Source organism: Nuphar pumila, chromosome 4 (assembly GCF_984573655.1).
Source record: "Nuphar pumila chromosome 4, dmNupPumi1.hap1.1, whole genome shotgun sequence".
Taxonomy (NCBI): domain Eukaryota; kingdom Viridiplantae; phylum Streptophyta; class Magnoliopsida; order Nymphaeales; family Nymphaeaceae; genus Nuphar; species Nuphar pumila.
In genome coordinates this window covers 109,577,017-109,601,600 of record NC_143252.1, presented here as the reverse complement: position 1 = coordinate 109,601,600, position 24,584 = coordinate 109,577,017, and the positions used below count along the sequence as shown (strand labels likewise).

At 35.2% G+C, this 24,584-nt stretch overlaps 1 long non-coding RNA gene and 3 other non-coding genes across 4 annotated transcripts; 1 reads left to right on the top strand and 3 right to left on the bottom strand.

Moving 5' to 3' along the window:
• The first annotated feature begins 5,936 nt into the window (after positions 1 to 5,936).
• LOC149840515 (uncharacterized) lies at positions 5,937 to 7,299 on the top strand. Its single transcript, XR_016431563.1, has 3 exons — positions 5,937 to 6,072; positions 6,514 to 6,680; positions 6,801 to 7,299. It is a non-coding gene; the product is annotated as an uncharacterized LOC149840515 (long non-coding RNA).
• Positions 7,300 to 7,587: 288 nt separating this feature from the next.
• LOC149840514 (U1 spliceosomal RNA) lies at positions 7,588 to 7,748 on the bottom strand. The gene has a single exon (XR_016431751.1). It is a non-coding gene; the product is annotated as a U1 spliceosomal RNA (small nuclear RNA).
• Positions 7,749 to 9,063: 1,315 nt separating this feature from the next.
• On the bottom strand, positions 9,064 to 9,224 carry LOC149840513 (U1 spliceosomal RNA). The gene has a single exon (XR_016431731.1). It is a non-coding gene; the product is annotated as a U1 spliceosomal RNA (small nuclear RNA).
• A 7,292-nt stretch (positions 9,225 to 16,516) lies between these two features.
• Positions 16,517 to 16,677, bottom strand: LOC149840512 (U1 spliceosomal RNA). The gene has a single exon (XR_016431779.1). It is a non-coding gene; the product is annotated as a U1 spliceosomal RNA (small nuclear RNA).
• Between the last annotated feature and the right edge of the window lie 7,907 nt (positions 16,678 to 24,584).

Here is a 24,584-nt window from a genome sequence, read left to right as displayed (position 1 = left end):
TTTAGTATAAAGGAATAAATCGACCGGTTTTTTGCCCCCATACCCCTCAACAAAAAGGGGTTGCTGAGAGGAAACACAAGCATATTGTTGATAGTGCGATGAGCATGTTACATGACAGCAATATGCCCGTTAGTTTCTAGACAGAAGTTTTTCACACATCTGTTCATGTCATAAATCGTCTTTCTATGGCACTTCTGGATCGGAAATCCCCTTATTATACTTTGTTTGGGCAACATCCCTCTTATGATGAGCTGCGTGTTTATGGTTGTGCATGTTATGTGCATATTGATTCATCTTTGCGAAATAAGTTTTAGGACAAGGCCGCTAAGTGCAGATTTGGTGGGTATGCGGATGAATACAATGGCTATCGATGCTATGACCCTACTACAAAACGTATTAGAACCTCCAAGAATATTGTTTTTGATGAGCAAAATTTTCGGATCAATGACTCCGAAGAGTTGTCATCTCGAGAAGTAGAGGTATATGATCCATGGATGAGCGCATATCTTTTTGCTAATACAAGAGAAACATGTCAGGCAAATTGTCCTTCCTTCGACTTGAGTAGGGAGTTGGATGACTCACAGATGTATGTTGAGCCATCTTCAGTTGAGCCACCTCTAGTTGAACGCTTCTCTGGATAGATATACACTAGAAGGGATAGAAATACAGGGTCGAGGGATGAGGAAATCATCTCTAATGATCTGGCTCAAAGGCCGTCATGCATCAGGCATCCTATTCAGCGATGGGTGAGTTATGAGACCTTTTCTCTTGATTTTTAGTTGTTTATGTCTCAGCTCACAAAACAGGATGAACCCACATGTTTTAATCAAGCTCTTCAATTTTGTCATTAGATTGAGGCTATGAACGAAGAAATGGAAGCACTTCATGAGTGTCAGACTTGAGAAATAGTACCTCGGCCAGAAGGAAAGAATGTAGTTGGCTCAAAATGGGTTTATAAAACAAAATATAAGCCCAAAGGAAGTATTGACAGATATAAGGCACAACTTGTTGCTCGGGGATTCACACAACAATATGGTGAAGATTACGATCAAACTTTTAGTCTAGTAGTCAAAATAGGCACAATTCGTGTCATCATATCCTTAGCAGTCGATCGAGGATGGAGGCTTAGCCAGATGGATGTTAAAAATGCATTCTTGCATGAAATTTTAAAGGAGGAAGTATATATGAAGCAACCTCCTAGGTATGCCGAGAAGGATCCTACTACCTAGGTGTGCAAACTAAGAAAATCTATGTATGGGTTGAAACATGCGTCCCTTTCTTGGTTTGAAAGTTTCTCTATGCAAATTCAAGGCTATGGTTTTATAAGATGCTCTATGGACCACTCACTCTTAATTTACCAGAAGACAGACATCGTTACACTTCTTCTTATATATGTTGATGACATTGTGATCACTGGGAGTTTAGATAATCATGTGCAAGACGTGAAGCGATTTTTAATGAAAACCTTCAAGATGAAAGATTTAGGGGAGTTGAGGTACTTCTATGGTGTGGAAGTTGACAGAGAAAAAGACACATTGATACTCATGCAACAAAAATACACTCTTGATCTTTTGGAAAGAGTGGGATGACGAATTGCAAACCAGTCAACACTCCGAGTGTATTACATCAAAGGCTGAGTTCTGAAGATGGCCACCTTTGTGTCAACCCTATAACGTATAGAAGCCTTGTAGGGATGCTACAATATTTGACTTTTACCAGAACTGATATAGTTTATGCTGTCAATCAGGTATTCCAATTTATGCATGCTCCAACAGAAGGTCATATGGAGGCTGTGATGCGCATTCTATGCTATTTAAAAGGAACTATAGGAGACTGACTTGTTTATCGCAAGAACGATAACCTACATAAAGGACATGAACTCATCACTTATACAAACGCAGAGTGGGTAGGGGAATCAAATGAGAGACAATTTGTCTCTAAATATTGTGTATATATTGGACACAATTTAGTGTCTTGGAGCAGTAGAAAACAAAGGCAGTGGCACGACCGAGTATAGAGGCTGAATACAGGCCGATGGCTGCAGGCACGACAGAAGTTACATGAATTAGACACTTATTGAGTGATCTTGGGGAGACAATTATTCAATCATTTCTTCTATGTGACAATCAAAGCGCAATAAACATTGCGTGTAACCTTATTCAGCATAGCAGAACAAAGCATATTGAGATTGATCAACATTTTATACGGCAGAAAGTCAAGATGAAAGAGATGGAACTACGTCATGTTCGAACAAAAGATCAAGTGGCAGACTTGTTTACCAAAAGGTTAACAACACGTCAATTTTGGCTATTGAAGAGCAAGTTGTACATGCTCCAAAACCATGTACAACTTGAGGGAAGGTGTTAAAATAGAGCATGTGTATGGATCTGGATCTAGATCCCTACGCACGTCAATCCTTTTTTACTATGCAGTTGACGTCTTTTTCATTAATGGCATTTGTGTAATATGGTTGTTGTGGTCTCATATTTTAGTCCCCATTGTAAAGTCGTTTTGATATAAATAGATTAGGGCTTGGTGGTGGGTTACGTTTAGCCGCCCCAGCAATTGTGCATTTCCCTCTCTCTCCCTTTTTCTCTGTTTCCTGTGCAGGCTGAGTTGTGGAATAAACCCCTCTCGATTTCTCTTAATATATATATATATATATATATATATATATATATATATATATATATATATATATGTGTGTGTGTGTGTGTGTGTGTGTGTGTGTGTGTGTGTGTGTGTGTGTGTGTGTGCAGAGACTTGTACACCCACCCAGAACAGTCCAATCAAATGTAGTGGATGGTTAAAGATGGCCTACAGATATGACCTGCATGGTTGGTTTAGTAAAAAATGGGCTTTAGATCATGTCATTGGAATGTGTAAGAAGGATTTTCAAGGGCTTCAAAAATAAATGGTTCACTATGTACCAAAATTTATGACTCAAGGATCATGATTTTACTTGGAAATAGCTCAATCCATGGTGTGGTCCAATCAAACAAACAATAGTGAACACAAGCACACAACTATGGGGTCATATTGAGAATGGTTGTTGACTTGATCAGAGGTGGTGTACATGAGTACACAACTGTTGCATGCCTACCAATCACTTGTACATATATATGTGTATGTGTGTTTGTGTCTATTTGCTACAATCGATTGTACATTAAATCTAGTTTCAATCTCATGAAGCAAGTCATTTTGACTCAATCTAACCTCGTAGATGTGTTTAGCATGGTCGGTTTACTGGGAATTGACCCTTGGATGATGTTTTCTCAATGAAAAAACATGTGTTTTTGAGTCAGGAATATTTGGTATATTTTATGACCGTCAAATTTTGTATCACCATAAAAGCCCATACACACATTGGATTCCGGTGATAGACAAGTCGATTCCTACTAGACAGAGCATGTACCTCACATCTATGAGGTTAGATTTACCAAAAAATGGAAAAAAAGGTTTTGCTAAGACGATTGTAGGTACAATTGACCTTAGTGTGTGTGTGTGTGTGTCTCTCTATACACACACACCATAACTAGAATCTACCTTTTTTCAACATTTTCTTGATTATCTTGGATCAAGCCCTACGGATATGATCTACATGATTTATTTAGTCAAAAACATGTTTTTATAATCGTCCATTTGTATTATTTAAGCAGAATTATTAAGAGCTTGAAAAGTTGATAGTTCGCAAATCACAATGCTCCCAAATTTCATTATTGAAAAAAATCACATTTTCACATCGAGTACACTCAATTCAATATGTGACCAGGCTATGCCCAAGAGTCAAACACATTTGTGATTGATCTGGTGTTGCTTGCAATAATGACTTTGTACTAGAGATATGCTACAGTCAAGTGCACCAGATATTTTGTGTGTTTGTGCATGTGTATTGAGCATCTTTTTGGTAGGTAAATCCATTTTGACTTTTTTTTAATGTTTCTTTTCAGAATACCATTCTGTATTGGTTGAGAATTTTAGTAGTTCCTATCTTATTCAGGAAACCTACAGTTAATAATACTAGGCATGTGTGTGCTGTGGTTTAGTTGTTTTCCTCTGTTCTGATATGGCTAAAGGAGGGATATGTGTATGTGCTGTGTGTGCTGTGGTTTAGTTGTTTTCCTCTATTCTGATATGGCTAAAGGAGGGATATGTGTATGTGCTGTGGATTAGTTGTTTTCCTCTGTTCAGCTTGTTTCTTAAGGAAACAAATGTGTATGTGCTGTGGATTAGATGTTTTCATCTCTTCTGCTTGTGTTCTTAAGAGAAAAAAAATTAAGTGGTTACATCTTTTACCTTCACATGCATGCCAGGCTGTCATGGCTCATGAGCTAGGCCATTTGAAATGTGATCATGGTGTGTGGCTTACCTTTGCCAACATTCTGACGTTGGGTTCATATAATCTTCCTGGTAAGATAGTGATCTGGTAGAGGCCTATTTATACATTATATGCTTGGCTGGGAGCATGAAATTCACTCTATAAGTTGCTCCTTTTGTTCAGGGTTGGGTGGGTTTATTGCACAAAAATCGGAAGAGCAACTGTTCAGGTGGCTCCGTGCAGCAGAGTTGACTTGCGATAGAGCCGCACTTCTTGTTTCTCAAAATCCCAAGGTACAGATTCCTGAATGCATCAGCTTCTTAGATAAAGGTTGGTCAAATATATCTCATCTTTTGGCAGTACATGTTATCTATACAAAAATGTATAACGTATACTACATTGTATCATATATCTGTGTGGCAACACCGAGAAGCACCCAGCATCAGCACCTAGAAGTACCAGCGTATGTAAAGTATGATGGACTGCTTACACTAACAGATTCCGGCCACTGGAAATGGGTGGATTTGGCACTATCTTAAAGGGCCTCATTTGCTCTACCAAACATAACCCATCTTGTTCAGCACCATTTCACTTTTAGATTTTCTGGACATAAAAAAAATGCTAGTGTATCATGGGCTTGTATGCTTGAGTGCAGTCAAACACAGACATGCACCTGCACACACACACACACATGCACACCACTCATCCAGTATCTCTCTTGGCAATATCTTAGTGAGACAATTTGTTGAGTTTTTTTTTTTATGTAAACGTGAGAAATTTCTTAAAATACTCCACAGAAAATAAAAATGTTTGGAAAAATAAAGAAATTATTCTTTTATTAGCGCTTTTTGAAATAGAATGAGAACTAAAGCTTCCAATAACATTTAGAAAATTGTGATCATATTAACAGTTTGGTTTTAATTGCATATAAATTATTTTTTGATAATGTTCTCATATTACCATGATATTTTCACAACATTATCAGAAAATTTCTTGGGAAATCCAGTGTCCAATATATTGTAAAATTATGATGTTTTATGTGATTATGGAGTTTTTTCACAATGATCTTCAATGGACAAATCTGGTACCTTGTCTAGTTTAGATAGCTATAGTTTTCTTTCCCCTTGTGCTAGAAAGTTTTCGGACTCAACTTCCATTTCTTCTAATTCACAAAGCTATTTTTTCCAATATATTGTAAAAATGTGATGATTCTGTCACTATATATAGTTGATGCTTCGTAATGATCTTGAATGGACTAATCTCCGTTCGTTTGCCTACCATACTCTCACGTTATGTTGTGTAACTATAGTTTTGTTTCCATCTGTGTTAGAAAGTTTTCAGACTCAACTTTCCTTATTTCTGCATCACGCTATAGTCTGTTACCTAGCAGTGTACAAATACTGCTGTGAGAAAGAAGTGTTTCTGAGTGTTTTTTTTTGTTTTTTTTGGGGGGGGGGGGAACTTATGCTATTTAGCTATTTGGGTACTTGCAAAGCTGAGTTCTTTTTTTAGCTTTATGCCTTTACTTTTTCCTTTTTTTCTTCACTTATTTGTGTCCTCCTCAGCCTCTAAACTTTATTTACCAAGTTTTGGACTTGTTTTGTTCTTGTGAATCAAGAGGTGGTCATTTCAGTACTGATGAAACTAGCTGGAGGCTGTCCATCCTTGGCTGATCAACTGAATGTGGATGCCTTTCTTGAGCAGGCCCGCTCATATTATAAGGCCTCTTCAAGCCCAGTGGGGTGGTATATAAGGTGAAATTTTGTGTCAAATGTCAGCTATTTTGATGTCTTTTTCAATTTTGCTCCTCCTTTTGCTTTACATTAAGATGGATGCTTGTTATTCTTACGTTTTTTAATGCCTAGAAATGTATATAATATACACATCTTCATCTGTTCACTGTGTAAGGCTTGCTACGTCACTTGGATACAGACATTTTTATGAAGTTTTCAATATGAACGGGAGCCAAAATGGAGTATCCGTGTGACATAGAAGGCTTGTATATGTGAATTTCAAAGTGCATGAAAATTACATGATCATGCTAGCTTCAGTGATTCATATAGCTTACTGGTTGCGGTAAAATCTGGTTAAGGAGATTGAATTTGATGCAATTTGGTAGACTGACCCATAGTCAAACCATCATATTGAAATGGAGTCGCAATTGGTTGATCGGTTCCTGTACAATCTCATTTCAGGAATGCACAAACAAGATAATTACCTCACCCATTGCCTGTTTTACGTGCTCGGGAAATTGATCAATGGTCGAGAATACAGATCTCTGCTTAAAAGTGCAACACAGACAAGCACCGTTTCTAATGCATAGTATCAAGCACGACACGATACCGTGAAACAGTAGATAAAGGTGTGCCTCTGGCTACTTACATTTGACCCCTATAAACTGTTGTTTTTTTTATCTGGCAACTTCCGACATATTTGCTTTCATTCTGATGAATTGATATGTTCTCCATTTTCCCTCGTTCAGAATAGCAGCTGTAGATTATTATGATCACATTTGAGTACCATAGCGGCTCCCTTGTACCACCTATATGGGTGCCAGAGAGTTGCTTGTGGAATTGGCACATTCTGAAGGCTAAATTTCAAAACCAGAGGGTTTTTGCCTATGATTTCAAACATCAGACATGGGCAACGCAGTGATCTCAAAGGCAGCCTGAGCATGATCATCATGGATAATATATAGTCCACTTTAGGGTGCGTGTATTTATGAGATGTGAAAACATTGTAGTCGATCAGCATTTATTATAAGGGCAGAATCTTTAAGATGTAAGAAATTTCTCAGATATTTTGGTGATACAGAGGTAAAGTGCTAATACAATAACAGCAGAAGCTTAAGACACTGGTCAGATGGACCCTGATTCTTTGGCTATAGTGTTGTTGGATATGTTATACTTTTGGGGTATTCAATTAAATCTCTGTTGTTTTGTCATGGATCATACTTATTAATCTACATTGATTTTTCCCTAGTTTGGTAGGTAATGGGTTATTTTGGCACAATGGCTTCTCGAATGGCGTTATTGTGCTTTTGCATAATCTTGATAATGATAGAAAACCATTACAATTAAACCTTTTTTCATCGGAAAATGAAAGGTCAATTCTAGGGTTGCCACAGTAAAAGATTCGCATCCATTAGTCCTTGACACTTAAAACCCTTTCAGTGGAAAAAAAAAACAAAACGTTGGCAAAAGAACCAATGATCAGTAAAAAACAAGAACACCAAAACACAAGAAAACATTTTTGGATTTAAGAAATTGGTGGGGGCCGCGCGAACGCGTTCCCCCGCTACAACAAATTATGACGTCCACTCTCCCACTTGGGGAGATGGTAGAGAGACGCTCCTCCCAAGTGCAATGGAAGCCGCCTCTCTAGGCAATCGGCCTTCATGTTCACCGATAGACCCCGTCCAGGTAAGTATGTTTCTTCAATGCAAGCCCGTGGCCTTTTATAATCCATCACCCTCTTGCACTTATCCCGATTCTTCGATATGGGACTAATGTTTTCTTCATCTCATCTCGTATGCTGACCAAACCTTGCTACCTACTTAAGATGACGTACAAAACAATAGGGTACGTGCATGGTTAAGCTTGGCCTTGGCGACCAAAAAGTCTAGTCCGAGTAAGGGATCGACTATTGTTTGCAAGGGTGTGTAACTTGGGAGTTCAAGAACTCACCGGGTCAACCCAGTCACTTGGTTGACTCGGCTGGGATCCAATTTGGCTACCAAATCCAACTAATAGGATCTGGATTTGGATTCGGGTCCAATGTCAGGTTACATCCAACCTGCTCAATTACAATTGGGCTTGGGTTATGTCTGTCAGGCTCTATGTATTTTGCAAATAGGCCAGGCTTGTTATCAACGGGGGCTCAGATTGTTTGGTAGGAGCTGTTAGTGTTGAGATGTTGCAAGTTCAAAACCCAATGGTACCTTAACTGGTGGGGATCCGATCTGCCTAACCGCATCTTATAACTGGTGGGGATCCGATCTGCCTAACCCCAGCATATAACTGATGGGAGTCCTGCCTAACCCCAGCTTGCCTATCCATAAAAAAGAAAAAGGCCAGGCTTGTTTGGACCTTGTTTGCCCAACACACATTGGATATCAGGCCCAATGTCCATTATGAATAAAAAGCAAGAAAGGTTATACTTCAAATTATTATTCAATTTCAATTTGAATTGAAATTGAATAATAATTTGTAATATATATAATCACTATACACACTAACCAAAAAAGAAGAAACAAAGTTTGTTTTAAATAAATGTAGCTATAAGTAGGATCAACTTTGAAGGATGCCAACTAAATACATAGTAATACCGCATCTTAGTATTTCAAGATCTATATTTGAATTTGAGAAGACCTTGTCAATAGGTAATGTTGCTCCAATACCTAACCAATGGGCTATTGTAGCTAGTGGGCGACGGAATGGATTTTAGAATTTATTAACGAAAGAGATAAGTGAGTGGGTACAGTCCATCCTCATCTATACGATTCGAAACATCTATACATAATGTAATGTGTTGGGTTGGAAATGTCACAAAAATATGGATTCCGTACTACAAAATATCCTGATATAAAAAATATTAATAATAAACTTGTTAGTAATATGAAAATAAATGAATTAAGTGAAATTTTACGCATGAATTTTTTTTTGAGTGAAATAAGATTGATCAAAGTTTGACTTAGATTCTTAATGTAAAATCTAAAATCAAGAAAAAAATTTGACTAAGAATTGATGGGGGCCGCGCGAACGCGTTCCCCCGCTACCACAAATTATGACGTCCACTCTCCCACTTGGGGAGATGGTAGAAAGACGCTCCTCCCAAGTGCAATGGAAGCCGCCTCCCTAGGCAATCGGCCTTCTTGTTCGCCGATAGACCCCGTCCAGGTAAGTATGTTTATTCACAGCAGCCCCGTGGCCTTTTATAGCCCAGCATCCTCTTGCACTTCTCCTGCTTCTTCGATATGGGAATAATGTTTTCTTCCATTTTTATATTCCCACGCCCCCTTGTCTTGCCCCCCATTCGGTCCATCGTATCGTATAAAATGGCCAGGCATAACTTGTCTTTTATGTCTCTTTTACAAGGAAACTTTCTGTTACCCATTTCATGACTGCGGTGGGTTAAAGATAATTGCTTTATTCACTTGTTTTTTCAACAAAAAAAACTTGTTTCAAACATAACGTTTCATGCCATTGGTTCAATATTTGCAACTCGAATTGCTGGATTTGCCAGAGGTAGTTCTCGAGCTCTTTATGTTTGGTTGTCCCTACTTATATCCAGAAAGTGAGATAAGCTGGGAACTTGGCATTGTGGTTTACAATTCAAATTTTTAGCTTATCCAACATTTCAAGATAAATGGATGCATCCAAACACCCAAGCAGGGAAATTGGCATTGTCGTTTCCATTCAAATTTTCAACTTATTCCACATTTTCAAGATAAATGGATGCATCCAAACACCCAAGCATTTATTATCGGACCCAGACCCGTTCTTCACATTTGGTGTGAACAGTTTGATCATGATAGAGATAACGCTGGCAGATTGGTCTCTCAAAGATATCGATAACCACATTTGGTCTCTCAAAGATATCGATAATCTCATTTGCCATACAGATAAAATTGAAGAGAGATTTTTTTGATAACAAAGAGAAAGTTAGAAAAGATAAGAAAATTATCTTGTCTCATAGAAAGGCTCATCAAGATACAAATGTAATGTATATAACAATGTGTAAAAACGTTCAAAAAAATTAAGGAAGAATACATTGTCAGCCCGTGGACGTAGGCGTTATTGCCGAACCATGTATATAGAGTGTCTCTTTTCTCTCTCTCTCTCTCTCTCTATATATATATATATATATCTTATTGTTTTTCCTATTCATCATTGGCTTTCAAATTTTGGCTTTTTTTCTCAACCCCATATCTATGAGTCAACCAATCGTTTGTTAACAATTGGAGCCACCCAGTCCACTCTTATAGAAGTCAAAATTTTCAACCAAGAACCAATGTCACAAACCTTGTGGTGAATCGGTCGATATCGATATCCATACTCAAGTGAATCATTTTGAATTGGTCAAAAAATAATTAAAAAATATTATGTGTCAATGAGAACATGACACGTGTTAAAACTATTAAAATACTTATAAAAAAATAAATTTACGTATTTTTAATATATACGATACCTATCGGCCGATATGCATCGATGCTGACAACACTTATTGAAACCATAGATGAGCCTTATAATTGTGCTCATCGTTTTTTTAGCACTAATGTTTACCAAAAAGCCAATTTTTTTATTAAAAGATTATTATTTGATCTCACCCAAATAAAGTAACAAAAATAAAAACATATCCACCCCCAACAAATACCGTGACTATTTCGCTATGTATGTTAAAACAATAACTAACAACAAATCAAATAAAAATTAGTTTGTATTTTCTGCATATCAATGTATAAAATTTTACTGAAATACCCTGAATTTAGAAAAAGATAAAAAAACATGAGGTCTATAAATAGATAAACAAAAAAAGAGTTTTTCTAAGAAATAGAAAATGGAGTTAGTGAAGATAGGCTAAGGATAAACTAAAAGTTAGCTTGTGCAAACCACCTCGTCCTCACAAAATCAAGACTAATTGGGAAGAAAATTGGCCAACTATGTCAACTATTTGCTAAACCATGTATGTTGGCCATATCATAAAAAATTAAATATTATATAAACCGTTAACATGTTTTTGGTTTTGAATGACTTGCTAAAAAACCAAATAATGATCATTTAGTAAGATCATTTGCTAAAGGCTAACCAATGTAAGGAAAAAAAAGTTTTGTCATCACCAATATTGTCAGTATCAGTATCGGCCCTGTATCGTTTGGCCAATGATTCAGGTGAATCGACCTATACTGATACTCAAGTGAATCATTCTGAATCGGCTAAAAAACAATTAAAACATATTATGTGTCAATCAGAATGTGTTAAAGCTATTAAAATAATATCAAAAAATCATTTTAGGCATTGTGTACATTTATTAAAAAGTAGCCCAATCAGGGGTGAAGAGTATCAATTTTCTGCTGATACAGGCAGAGAATTATGTGATATAATGTGGCATCCGAATCACAAATGCAAAAACAAGTACATGTCCATAGTAAGAAAGAAAATAAGGAGGGAAAAGAAGACAAGAAAGTAGAGATCCATCTTAAAAAAGGATCTCCACTTGAGGGAGTACAAGGCAAACAAATAAACACACCGACTAAGCATGCTTTCATATTTCTTCTTATTGAGAGTTTTAATTGTGACTCAAACAACCTCATGTTGTCATGAAGCAATTAATGATCATGTTGTTATGGATTTTTGCCTTTGAGCCATGACATGTTTAAAGAGTGAGAGAATGTTACATTACCAATTTTGAGGTGGGTTGTGCTTAGTATACTAGTCTAGTAGATGCCCAACTTTTCCTCGAGGATAAGGCAAATTCTTAGGAGGGTGGATTGTTGGATACACACCCTTCTCCATGTTGCATTGGATTGGATCTTTATTTTAGGGTCCATGTCTCATGAAAGATCTATTTAGGATATTATGTTGTATTTTGTGTTTGGTTTTTCTATGTGATCCTTTGTATTTTAGGGTTTGGGGTTTGCTTCCTTGTATTTGAATCTTGGATCCACTATAAGATGGGTTGCTTGTATGGGAAGCCTAACCCAAGGTTATAAATAAGGGTCATTCTTGTATTTCGATCAATTCTTGAATAACAACTCTTGTGAGAACTTCTTTATTTTGGAGGTTTCTCTTTGGGAGGATCCCTATCATTATTTTAAAAAAAAACATTGAGCTCTTGTGAGTGGATCCTTTTATTCAAGGAGAATAAACTTAACTCCATCTCCTCCTCTCCACCGACTCCCAAGTTTTTCCACTTCTCACTATTTGACTCTTAGTTACCCCAAATTGTGCCCAAAATAGCCTAAACTGCAATCCATATTACACACATCTTAACCCTTTTCCCTCTTTTCTACTCAAAATTTATCAAAAAAAAAAAAAACTAGAGATTCTACAAGATGTAATCTACAAGGTTTGTTTGGTGAGAAATGAGTTTGTAATCATATAATTGTGATACATAAACAGGTTTTTTAAGGGTTTCAAAAATTAACAGTTCACAATGTACTAAATAACTCATGACTCAAAAATCATATTTTTTTTTAGAAATAACATGATCCAAGCTTTGATCCTAAGCAAACAATCCATCTTGAACACATCTATGTGATCATATTGAGCCAATGAAAGTTGAAACTATGATTTTCAGCTCAATAGTTCCATGCAGTTTTGTGACTTCAATAGCACCAAATATTACCCCTTATATATATATATATATATATATATATATATATATATATATATATATATATATATATATATATATATATATATATATATATATATAATCCCTAGACTATGAGAACTTAAAATATGAGAAATAAAGTGCGAACCAATATTTTCATGATTTTTTTGTTTTTTTCTCTTGAATCTAATCGTACAGATGTAATCTACATGCTTGGTTTTATAAGAACCCGATCTTGAATCATCTGATTTTGAAGCATAAACATGATTTTTTTAAGAATGACAACGTTGGTCATCACCATTTATCAATTATTAAAAAAAAAAGTGTTACATTCTCTAATTTTTTGTTAGTTTAACTTTGTTTTTAGCATAATTTATCTTAATAGTGTTAGATGCATGTTATAAGGGGAAAAATTAAAATAAAGATCATCAAAATAAAAAAAAACCGCAGTGTAAATATCCAGCAGCAGAGCTTTAATAATAAATCAAATAAACAAAATACAACTCTTGGTTTAGGGATTGGTGGAGGTCGCGCAAAGGCGTTCTCCCGCTACCACAAATTATGACATCCACTCGCCCACTTGGGGAGATGGTAGAGAGACGCTCCTCCTGAGTATAATGAAGGTTGCCTCACTTGTTATAAATAGGTGCAACAATCGCTATAAAGAAGGACATAATCGAAAATGGGATATCAATCTAGAACTACCTATTGTAGAAGAAAATACATTGAGATTAGAGGACATGCGTTGGAGAGATTTAGATGATAGCGCACAACAATCAAGCACTATTTCCAAATCCAAACATAAAGATGCACAACTAAGAGCTCCATTAACTCCAATAATCATACGTACAAATGAAGTTGAAGATGATACAAATCAATCCAACAAAGCTAGTTGAACTGTAGATATACAAGAGCGAACATCAGTTCCTCAAGGTCAGATTGATCGTTTCTTTAACAAAAGAGCTAAACAAGGTATGTTGATCTTGTGTTTTTTTATTTTTGTTTTTTTCTTTATATGTATTTTTTATATTTTAAATTTTGGTTTTTGAACATTTTAATTTTTTAACTTATTCATTATAGAAAATGAAGGAAGGAGCAGAAGACATGTTACATGATGATGCTGAATGTTCTCAATCTATTGTTGACTTGAAGGGGGAGAGAAAGATGATAGATTAATGAACACTTGAATTATTAATTATTCTTTTGATGATGTAGTTGGAGTAGTCCAACTTATAAACCTTTATGTTACTTTTTTGTCATGGTCTTGTAATATTTTGTTGGTTTGATAACTTTGATTGATATATACTTTTATTTTGAACCTTGCACGATGAAGTTTAGAACTCTATAGCTTATAATTTACAGTTTTGACTTTATAGCTTAAAAATTTAACTATAATTCTATGTAATCTTTGAGTTTAATGACTTGTCGTTTTCTATGTTGCAGAGAGATTTACAACAATCATAACATTAAATAACAAGTCATTTGATTATTTTATTGAAAAATGTATGCTTTTTAATCAAAGTTATTTATTTTCTTAATGCATTATTTAGTACTTGCATGCATTTGTTAAATGATTGCAACAACAATGCGAATTATGATCTTCTCTTGATGTATTATTTTTTAAATGCTTGATATTTACAATATGATGCATTTGTTAGATAATTGTAACTTATATTATTTATTATCTTAGATAATGTTTTATTTTGTCAATAATGACATAAATCTTATTTTTTGATAAAATAAAAATATATAATTACATTTTTGTTTCCCTTTCGATTCTTATTCGCTTTCCTTTCGCTTCTCACTCGAATCCTACGTCGCTTCCTTCTTCGCTTCTTACGTCTCTTCCGATTTGCTTCCAAGATACTTCCGAGATGCTTCCTGGTTCGCTTTTAAGTCATCCTGCACTTCCCGCTTCCTAAAATTTTAGAAGTGTCTCACTTCCCGCTTCCGCTTCCTGCTTCCTCGACTCGTAACTTTGATTTAAAACAAGCCCCCAAGGCTTGGTATGATAGGTTTAACTCCGTAATGTTGGAAAATGGTTTTTCATCTTGTTTAACTGACATTGCCTTATTTATTAGAAAAACCAATGCATGAATTATTATTCTGTTTATATACGTAGATGATATGCTTATAACCGGAAGCGATTCTAAAAGGGTTAAAGGCATAAAATCCATTTTGAAGGATAAATTTGAAATGTCTGATTTGAGATTTCTAACTTATTTTTTGGGTATTGAAGTAACATACTCTCATAGAGGGTATTTTTTATCTCAAACTAAGCTTGCATCTGAGATTATTGACAGGCCAGGTATTACAGATGATAAGGTTTGTGAAACTCCTAATATAGTTGGAGCCAAAATGAAGACAGATGATGGTATTCCTCTCTTTGATCCTACCCCCTACAGACAACTTTTAGGATCATTGATGTATCTGAGTATTACTACACCAGATATTTATCATGCAGTTCATACTGCAAGTCAGTTTCAACATGCACCAACATCGGTTCGCATGAGTGCAATTCTGCGGGTCGTAAGATACATAAAGGGTACAATAAATAAGGGAGTATTCTTATCCTGTTCTTTTGAATTAAACTTAATTGCTTATACTGACTCTGACTGGGAGGTGACCCAAATAACCGTCACTCCACCATTGGTTTTTGTGTTTTTTTAGGAGATTCGTTAATCTCTTGAAGATGCAAGAAGCAGCAAAAGATATCTTTATCATCAACCGAAGCTGAACATCGTGTCATGACAACTACTACCATGAAAATTATATGGATTCATCAACTATTAGAAGACATAGGGATCACAAAAAAAACATTGAGCTCTTGTGAGTGGATCCTTTTATTCACAGGAGAATAGACTTAACTCCATCTCCTCCTCTCCACCCACTCCCAAGTTTTTCCACTTCTCACTATTTGACTCTTAGTTACCCCAAATTGTGCCCAAAATAGCCTAAACTACAATCCATATTACACACATCTTAACCCTTTTCCCTCTTTTCTACTCAAAATTTATCAAAAAAAAAACTAGAGATCCTACAAGATGTAATCTACAAGGTTTGTTTGGTGAGAAATGAGTTTGAAATCATATAATTGTGATACATAAACAGGTTTTTTAAGGGTTTCAAAAATTAACAGTTCACAATGTACTAAATAACTCATGACTCAAAAATCATATTTTTTTTTAGAAATAACATGATCCAAGCTTTGATCCTAAGCAAACAATCCATCTTGAACACATTTATGTGATCAGATTGAGCCAATGAGAGTTGAAACTATGATTTTCAGCTCAATAGTTCCATGCAGTTTCGTGACTTCAATAGCACCAAATATTACCCCTTATATATATATATATATATATATATATATATATATATATATATATATATATATATATATATATATATATATATATATATATATATATATATATATATATATATATAATCCCTAGACTATGAGAACTTAAAATATGAGAAATAAAGTGTGAACCAATATTTTCTTGATTTTTTTGTTCTTTTCTCTTGAATCTAATCGTACAGATGTAATCTACATGCTTGGTTTTATAAGAACCCGCTCTTGAATCATCTGATTTTGAAGCATAAACATGATTTTTTTAATAGTGACAACATTGGTCATCACCATTTATCAATGATTAAAAAAAAGTGTTACATTGTCTAATTTTTTGTCGGTTTAACTTTGTTTTTAGCATAATTTCTCTTAATAGTGTTAGATGCATGTTATAAGGGGAAAAATTAAAATAAAGATTATCAAAACCAAGAAAACCCGCAGTGTAAAGATCCAACAGCAGAGCTTTAATAATAAATCAAATAAACAAAATACAACTCTTGATTTAGGGATTGGTGGAGGTCGCGCAAAGGCGTTCTCCCGCTACCACAAATTATGACATCCACTCACCCACATATGGATATGGTAGAGAGACGCTCCTTCTGAGTGCAACGGAGGCTATCTCACTTGGCCATTGGCCTTACTGATCGCCAGTATACGCGGTCCAGGTAAGTACAATTCAAAGTTGTAACCTCGTGCCCTTTTATAGCCCTTCACCCAACATCCTCTTCATCTGCTTCTTCGATATGAAACTAATTTTTTAGTCTGTTTTATGTATGCTCACGGCCTCTCGTCTTCCTTTTTATTGCGCTTTTATTTTATACAATTATCTTGGTACTAATAAGGAAAAGCAAAGTCTTTTTTACCCATTTCAACAAAAACCTGTTTGATCTTTCATTTGCTTGAGAACAAAAACCTACCTCATATATAATAATTAATGCCTCTAGTTCTGTTCTGGGCCAATCTTCGGAATGGGACATGTGCAGTGCAGAGCTCTACTGAGTGGAAAATACATCAAGTGTAGGAACACACAATATGTGTTCGCTTGATCGGTGACGTGTGGTGGTAGCATGATATGCGATAGGCATCAATATCGTCGTTAGTGGATTGTTGTGTGACAACACAAACATGGAGCGTTGTTTGGTTAAGTAGTGTCAGCGAATCAGAAGATGTTGCCTTTGGAGATTTGGTTAAGGACCTCTCATCTTGCAAGAGATGTCCCACGCATAGCGGTTGGACGCACGGGGGTGTGCGTGGGTTAGGGCTAATTTTCTCAAGGATCACCTTAGGAGGTTCCAACCGAGTATGGTGACTCATAGCTAGGCGAGTGAGTGCATAGGCATCGACGAATGAGTCTGAGTGGTTCTCTTCGCTATGGTGTTCAATTATCAACTAGTCTTCGGACTGGGGGCCACAAGGTCTTGTTCCTTCGGTGGCGATGTTTTGCTATATCGTGTGCAAATCCACAACTAGAGCTACTATCTTCAGGTATCAGCTTCTGAGTCCCTCCACTCGCTGGAGCTTGTCTCCTCCATATACGGATCCTCCTCAGGTATCAACACCATGAAATAGTTTGATGTTTGAAGGGGAAAGATGCTTGTTTGAAGGCTGAAAATACTGTTTAAAGGGGAAATTCTGGCCTTCCCAGAATTCAGTACCTAATGAGTTTGAAGGGGATGTTAAAGATCTAGAGCTATGCTATTCAATACCTGTTGAGATAAAGAAGATGTTGGCTTGCCCAGTGATTTGCTGAATTAAGGTCCAAACTCAATGTTATTCCAGGCATGTTGAGTTTGAAGAGAATGTTAAAGATCCAAATCCGAACAATGCCGACCCAGATGGTGAATGGTCTACACAACTGAAAAGAGTCCATAGTTGGAGGTCTCTGCAAATATGAGTTTTCTCACATGGCCTCTAAGAAAAGGAAATATAGAGACAATGAGAGGTTCTATCTCATTAGAACTCTCTAGACATCAACAAGATGCTGAGTTGAAGTATCTAGAAGTCCCAAGCAGGATCCAGCTTGTCCGCTTTATGATAGTATATTATAGAATCATAGATCTTCACCTCCTTAAATGTTGTTTATTTTTTTGTTTTTGTAATTGGTAAATTATGAGAGTAATGATTTGTGTTCTTCACTCTTCATTCTTTGCTGTTAATAATAGTTTTTTTTAATGTATTTTAGACTGATTCTTATACTTTTATGATGCAGGTATATTTGCTTGTTTTTTGCTTCATTAATGGCCATCACAAGAGATAATCACGACAATTATGATGACGATGATGATTCTTTCTACAATTTGGAGCATAAATCATCTAGTGTTGTTCGAAAAGACATTACAAGAAAGGGCAAGGGTTCTGATTGCCCATATCAGTTTGAGGATAAAAATGAAAATTGTTTTGATGAGGAAGATGAAGAAGAATATGACTTGGATGACTACTATTCTGAAGATGACCAAGATGATGAACCACCTAGCATGCATAAAATAAGAGTCATATGGCGCCATGTATTGAAACAAAAGAAGAGTGGGCAAGGAAAGCAAGGTGAAACCCAAGTTTTTATATGCAAGCACTGCAAAAATATTTATCATGGGTCATATACTCGTGTTTTTGCACATCTCATGGGAGTTGCAAAGGGACAAAGTGTTGGTATTGCCTTTTGTCCTGTAGTTGCAAAAAATGCAGAATTGGCAAGAAAAATTAAGAGGCAAGTTCGACGAGTGGAGGTTTCATCAAGTGCATTTGAGTTGAAAGATCAAGAATTGATAAACCAAAGAAGCCTATTAGTATGACTACATCATCTAGTGGAAGCTGAAGCACAGTTGATATTCGTGATACCTTTAAAAAGGTAGAAATAGATGATGTAGATCATAAAATTATCAGATTTTTGTGTGCAAATGACATACCTTTCAATGTGCTTCGATCACCATATTGGGAAGAGATGATATCTGCAGTTAGTAAAGTGCCTGGATATAAACCTTCATCATATGAAAAGCGAGAACAACGTTGCTTGACAATGAGAAATAGTGTGTTTATAGGGAGTTAAATGAATTTCGAGAAAAGTTTGAGGAGTTTGGAGTTTCCATTGTCTCGGATGGTTGGACAAATATAAAAAATAAACACTTGATAAATATACTTGCCTCAAACTATTTTGGCTCGATGTTCTTATATGCAAGCGATTTTTCTAATGTGCAACAGTCAGCTGCAAACATTGCCAAATTTTTGAAGACGGGATTCAAACTTATGGGGCCTTCTAATGTAGTGCAAGTGATCACAGACAATGCAGCAAATTGCAAATTAGCAGGTGAAGAATTAAAACAAACATATAAGTATATTTTTTGGTCACCTTGTGTTGTGCAAACACTTAATTTGATCTTCAAGGATTTGGCGCATGAGTTTCATTGGTTGGGAGAAACATATTTGCAGAGTAAAGAAATTGTGAAGTATATCACAAATCATTCAAAAGCACTAGCAATCTTTAGAAGCAATGAAAAATTAGAGCTAATAAAGATTGCAAAAACAAGGTTTGCTTCACATTATACTACTTTGAAGCACTTGCTTATTGTGAGGGAGAGCTTGAGACTAATAGTAATTTCAGATAGATGGAGCGAGTGGAAGCAATCATGCACGGATGAAACTATGAAAAGAAGGGATGTTACAACAGAAACAACTGTTCTTGATGATGAATATTGGGATTATGTACGTTTAGCATTATTGATTACAAAACCCATATATAAGATGATTAAATTTTGTGATCAGGAAGATCCTATAATTGGTGAAGTGTATGAAGGCATGGACAACATGAAGACAATCTAAAAGGACACCCAAATTTGTATGAAAAGATTCATAAGCTTGTCTCAAATAGATGGGATAAAATGAATGTGCCTCTCCACAGTCTAACCCACATGCTTACTCCAAAATATTACGAGTTAGAGTATCTCAAGATTCCAGCAGCAGGAGGGGTCAAACGAGTTTCTCCTGGTAAAAATTTTATTCTATCTATTTAATAAAGTTTAATGTTTAATGATTTAATTATTTTTTATTTTATTTGTATTTTTTTGTTTTAAGTATTAAATATTTTTTTTGCAGAAAAAGATAATGATATTTTAGATGGTGCAATGCTCGCACTTGAAGTGATATCGTCTGGAAATGAAGAACTCTCTACACTTTATAGGTCACAACTTATGGCTTTTGCATTAAGAAGTGGAAGATTTAGCCGAAACGCAGCAAAAATAGATGCATTGAATCCTACAATGTCGGTGCTTAATTGGTGGCGTTTTTATGGTGGTGATACACCTGAGTTGAGAACATTAGCCATTAAGGTTTTAAGTCAACCTATTAGCACATCTTCTGCAGAAAGAGTATGGAGCAACTATAGTTATATTCACAATGTTAAAAAAAATAGGCTCAATGAAGATCGTGCTGATACCTTGGTGTATATTCATTCCAATCTTCGATTAATTGATAGGTATGATTAAATCGTGTTGTACTTTTGTTTTGGTATTTTTTTCTCTTTTTCCATCATTGATTATTTATTACCATTCATATTTTATATTCTTGTTATAAATAGGTGCAACAATCGCTATAAAGAAGGACCTAATCGAAAATGAGATATCAATCAAGAACTACCTATTGTAGAAGAAAATACGTTGAGATTATAGGACATGCATTGGAGAGATTTGGATGATAGCGCACAACAATCAAGCTCTATTTCCAAATCCAAACATAAAGATGCACAACTAAGAGCTCCATTACCTCCAATAATCATACGTACAAATAAAGTTGAAGAGGATACAAATCAATCCAACAGAGCTTGTAGAACTGCAGATATACAAGAGCGACCATCAGTTCCTCAAGTTCGGATTGATCATTTTTTTAACAGGAGACCTAGACAAGGTATGTTGATGTTGTATTTTTTATTTTTACTTTTTCTTTACATATATTTTTTATATTTTAAATTTTGGTTTTTGAACATTTTAATTTTTTAACTTATTCATTATAGGAAATGAAGGAATGAGCAGAAGACATGGTCGTGGAGGATAAGAAGCACATGATAATGCTGAAAGTTCTCAATCTATTGTTGACTTGAAGGGGAAGAGAAAGATGATAAATTAATGAAATCTTGAATTGTTAATTATTATTTTGATGATGTAGTTGGAGTAGTCCAACTTAGAAACCTTTATGTTACTTTTTTGTCATGGTCCTGTAACATTTTGTTTGTTTGATAACTTTGATTGATATGTACTTTTATTTTAAACCTTGCGCGATGAAGTTTAGAACTCTATAGCTTATAATTTACAGTTTAGACTTTATAGCTTAAAATTTTAACTATAATTCTATGTAATCTTTGTGTTTATTGACTTGTTATTAAAAATATATAATTACATTTTTGCTTCCCTTTTGATTCTTATTCGCTTCTCTTTCGCTTCTCACTTGAATCCTACGTCGCTTCCTTCTTCGCTTCTTACGTCGCTTCCGAGACGCTTCCTGGTTCGCTCCTAAGTCATCTCGCGCTTCCCGCTTCCCGCTTCCTAAAATTTTAGAAGTGCCTCACTTCCCGCTTCCGCTTCCGCTTCCCGCACTCGCTTCCTCGACTGGCAACTCTGGTTTAAAACAAGCCCCCAAGAACACTTAATTGATCAAGCCACACTACCCACACAAGGGTCAAAATAAAGGTTCTTGTATTGCATGAAATGCTCTAAAGGCATAGAGATATACAAGGGCTTGAAGCCCTATTTATAATACTCAAAGGGCATAGGGAGCATCCCAACTAGCTGTTGGGCTGGGAGCATCTCCAACAACTAGTTGGAGCTGCCCAATCACAGTACATTTTACTTTTACAAAAAACAAAAAAGAGAAACATACAAATAAACAGTCAGCCCCTAATGGGCTGACACCTATAATAATGTAAAAAGACCGAAATACCCTTGATGTGTTTTCTAATTTACATACATATATATTTTAATATATATATATACATACAAATATATATATTATCTTGACACCCTCTCCTCAAACTCACGGTATAACAACCAAGAGTTTGCCAAGTAGAAAGTGAAATCTAGGTGACGGGAGCGCTTTAGTGAAGAAATCCGCTAGTTGATACTTAGATGAAACATAAAACAATGGATGGTCTTCTTTAGAAATTCTTTACGAATGTAGTGGCAATCCATTTCAATGTGTTTGGTCCTTTCATGAAATGTATGATTGCTTGTAATGTATACTGCACTCTTGTTCTCACAATATAGTCTTGAGGACGTGAACTCCCAATCTTCTAATAACTGTCTCAACCATACTAACTTAGACGTAGTTGTTGCCATGACATAGTATTCTGTTTCAGTAGAACAAAGGGACACCTTCTACTGCTTCTTGCATCTCCATGAAATTTAAAAATCACATACAAAATACAGGAACCAGTGGTTGAACATCTATCATTCACAACCCCCTCAGTTAGAATCAGAATATGCAATAACTTATAAAATAAATAACCCATAATTAATAAAATTTTTAATATATCTAATAATTCTCATTACAACACTCATATGTACTATAGTGGGAGCATGCTGGAATAGACTAACAGAATGAATATCATGAGAAATATCAGGACGAGTAATAACGAGATAAGACAAAGCTCCAATCATTTGTCTATATGGAATGAATGCTTCAGAGGTATGTTTTGATAACTCAAGATTGTTTATAACATAGAGAACTCCTCTTCTATGGCCTCACTCAATCGGCTTCTCAGACTGAAGATCTTGTATTAAATAATCATTAGATAAAAACAAAATTTTACATCCATAATCCGTAATTTGGGAAAGGGATACGAGGTTTAAATTCAATTTGGTACTACTCTAATATTTGGTATAAAGAAAGTTTGTTGTTTTTGAAAAAACCCCAAAACTTTTAAATTTTAAAGAAGTTTCATCGGCAATTGAAACACAAGAATCATTTGAGTTAGTATGACATTCGGATAATATGAACTCATTTGAAGCCATATGGAAAGAAGCACCGGAATCAAAGATCTAAGAAGCCTTACCAGGGGCACCACTTGTGAACACGGCCACCCCCGAAAAGGAAGAAGCTTGATTTTTGAACATTGGATATAGTGCCTCTATGAGTTGTGTCAAAGATAATGAACTGTTGCATTTGAAGTGGTTCTTATCTGTCTTGACGTATTCAAACTGTGCATACCTGCAGAAAATAAATAAGTGAAACATAATTTTATTTGTACAACTTTCTGCACTTAAATGTACATACATGCTTGAATATAGTTTTTATTATGCTCGTACTTGATATCATTGGCCTTGAATAAAATATGTTATTTATCAAATTTTCATTATGCCCTTTATGCTCAGACTTTACTTGTGTGTCGCATCTTTGATATTATCATATTACAAGTCAGGATGTTTAAGTGTGTGTTGTTGCAAGATACCTTGACTAAAATTAGTGGAGATCACATTTTTCTTACCGATCTGGGGTTTGCTTTTATTTGATCAAACATTGTCCTTAAATTTTGTATTATTTGAATGCAATAACTCTTCAAACTCAGTTGATTGATATTTATTTTCAACAACTTTTTGAATGAGAAATTATTGGAAATCGCCCAAGAGTTTTCAACTTCACTTTACAGTGTTAGACAAGGGCATCACATTTTCTGTAGTTCTGTATTGACCATGTTCAAGACAATTACAAGGTGTCCTTGTCTAGTGTTTGAATTGACTATGTTAAAACACTATGGTCTGTTCCACGTTTGATTCATCATCGTAGACAACTTGGGCAAAAATGTTTAAATTTTTTTTATTTTGATAAAATAAAAAACCATATTTTAAGCGTAAAAAATCAAATTTGGCATGCATTCACTTAATAAATTACAAAAATAAAGATTAAAATACAAAATCCATAAAACATAAGCATACTTAAAAAATTAGATTTTGCATTATTCACTTAATAAATTGCAAAAACAAGATAGTGATTGTCATAGCCAGCACTGCTAGGTCTTCATTTTTTGGGGCTGTTTTTTCATGTAAATATAATTAAAAATACAAAAACTCTTAAAATTTAAGCATACTAAGCAAGAAAAAATAGAATTTAGCATCATTCACTCAATAAAATATAAAAATAAAGATTAAAATACAACACTCCTAAAATCTAAGCATACATAAAAAATATCAATTTTCGCATGAATACACATAATAAATTACAAAAATGTGGACTAAAATGCAAACACTCTTATAATCTAAGCATACTAAAAAATGTTCAAATTTAGCATCATTCACTCAATAAATTTTAAAAATATAATTTAAAATGTAAAACCACTAAAATCTCAACATATTTGGACAAAAAAATCATATATTGTGTGCATTCACTCAGTCAACTAGCACTTCACCTCTGTATCATGAAAATATCTTACATAAATACACCACATCTCTTAATGCTGATCGACTACAATGTTTTCACCACATCTCATAAATACACTCACCCTAAAGTGGGCGATATTACCCATGATGATCATGCTTAGGCTGCCTTTAAGATCATTGTGTTGCCCATGTCTGATGTTTGAAATCATAGGCAAAACCCTCTGGT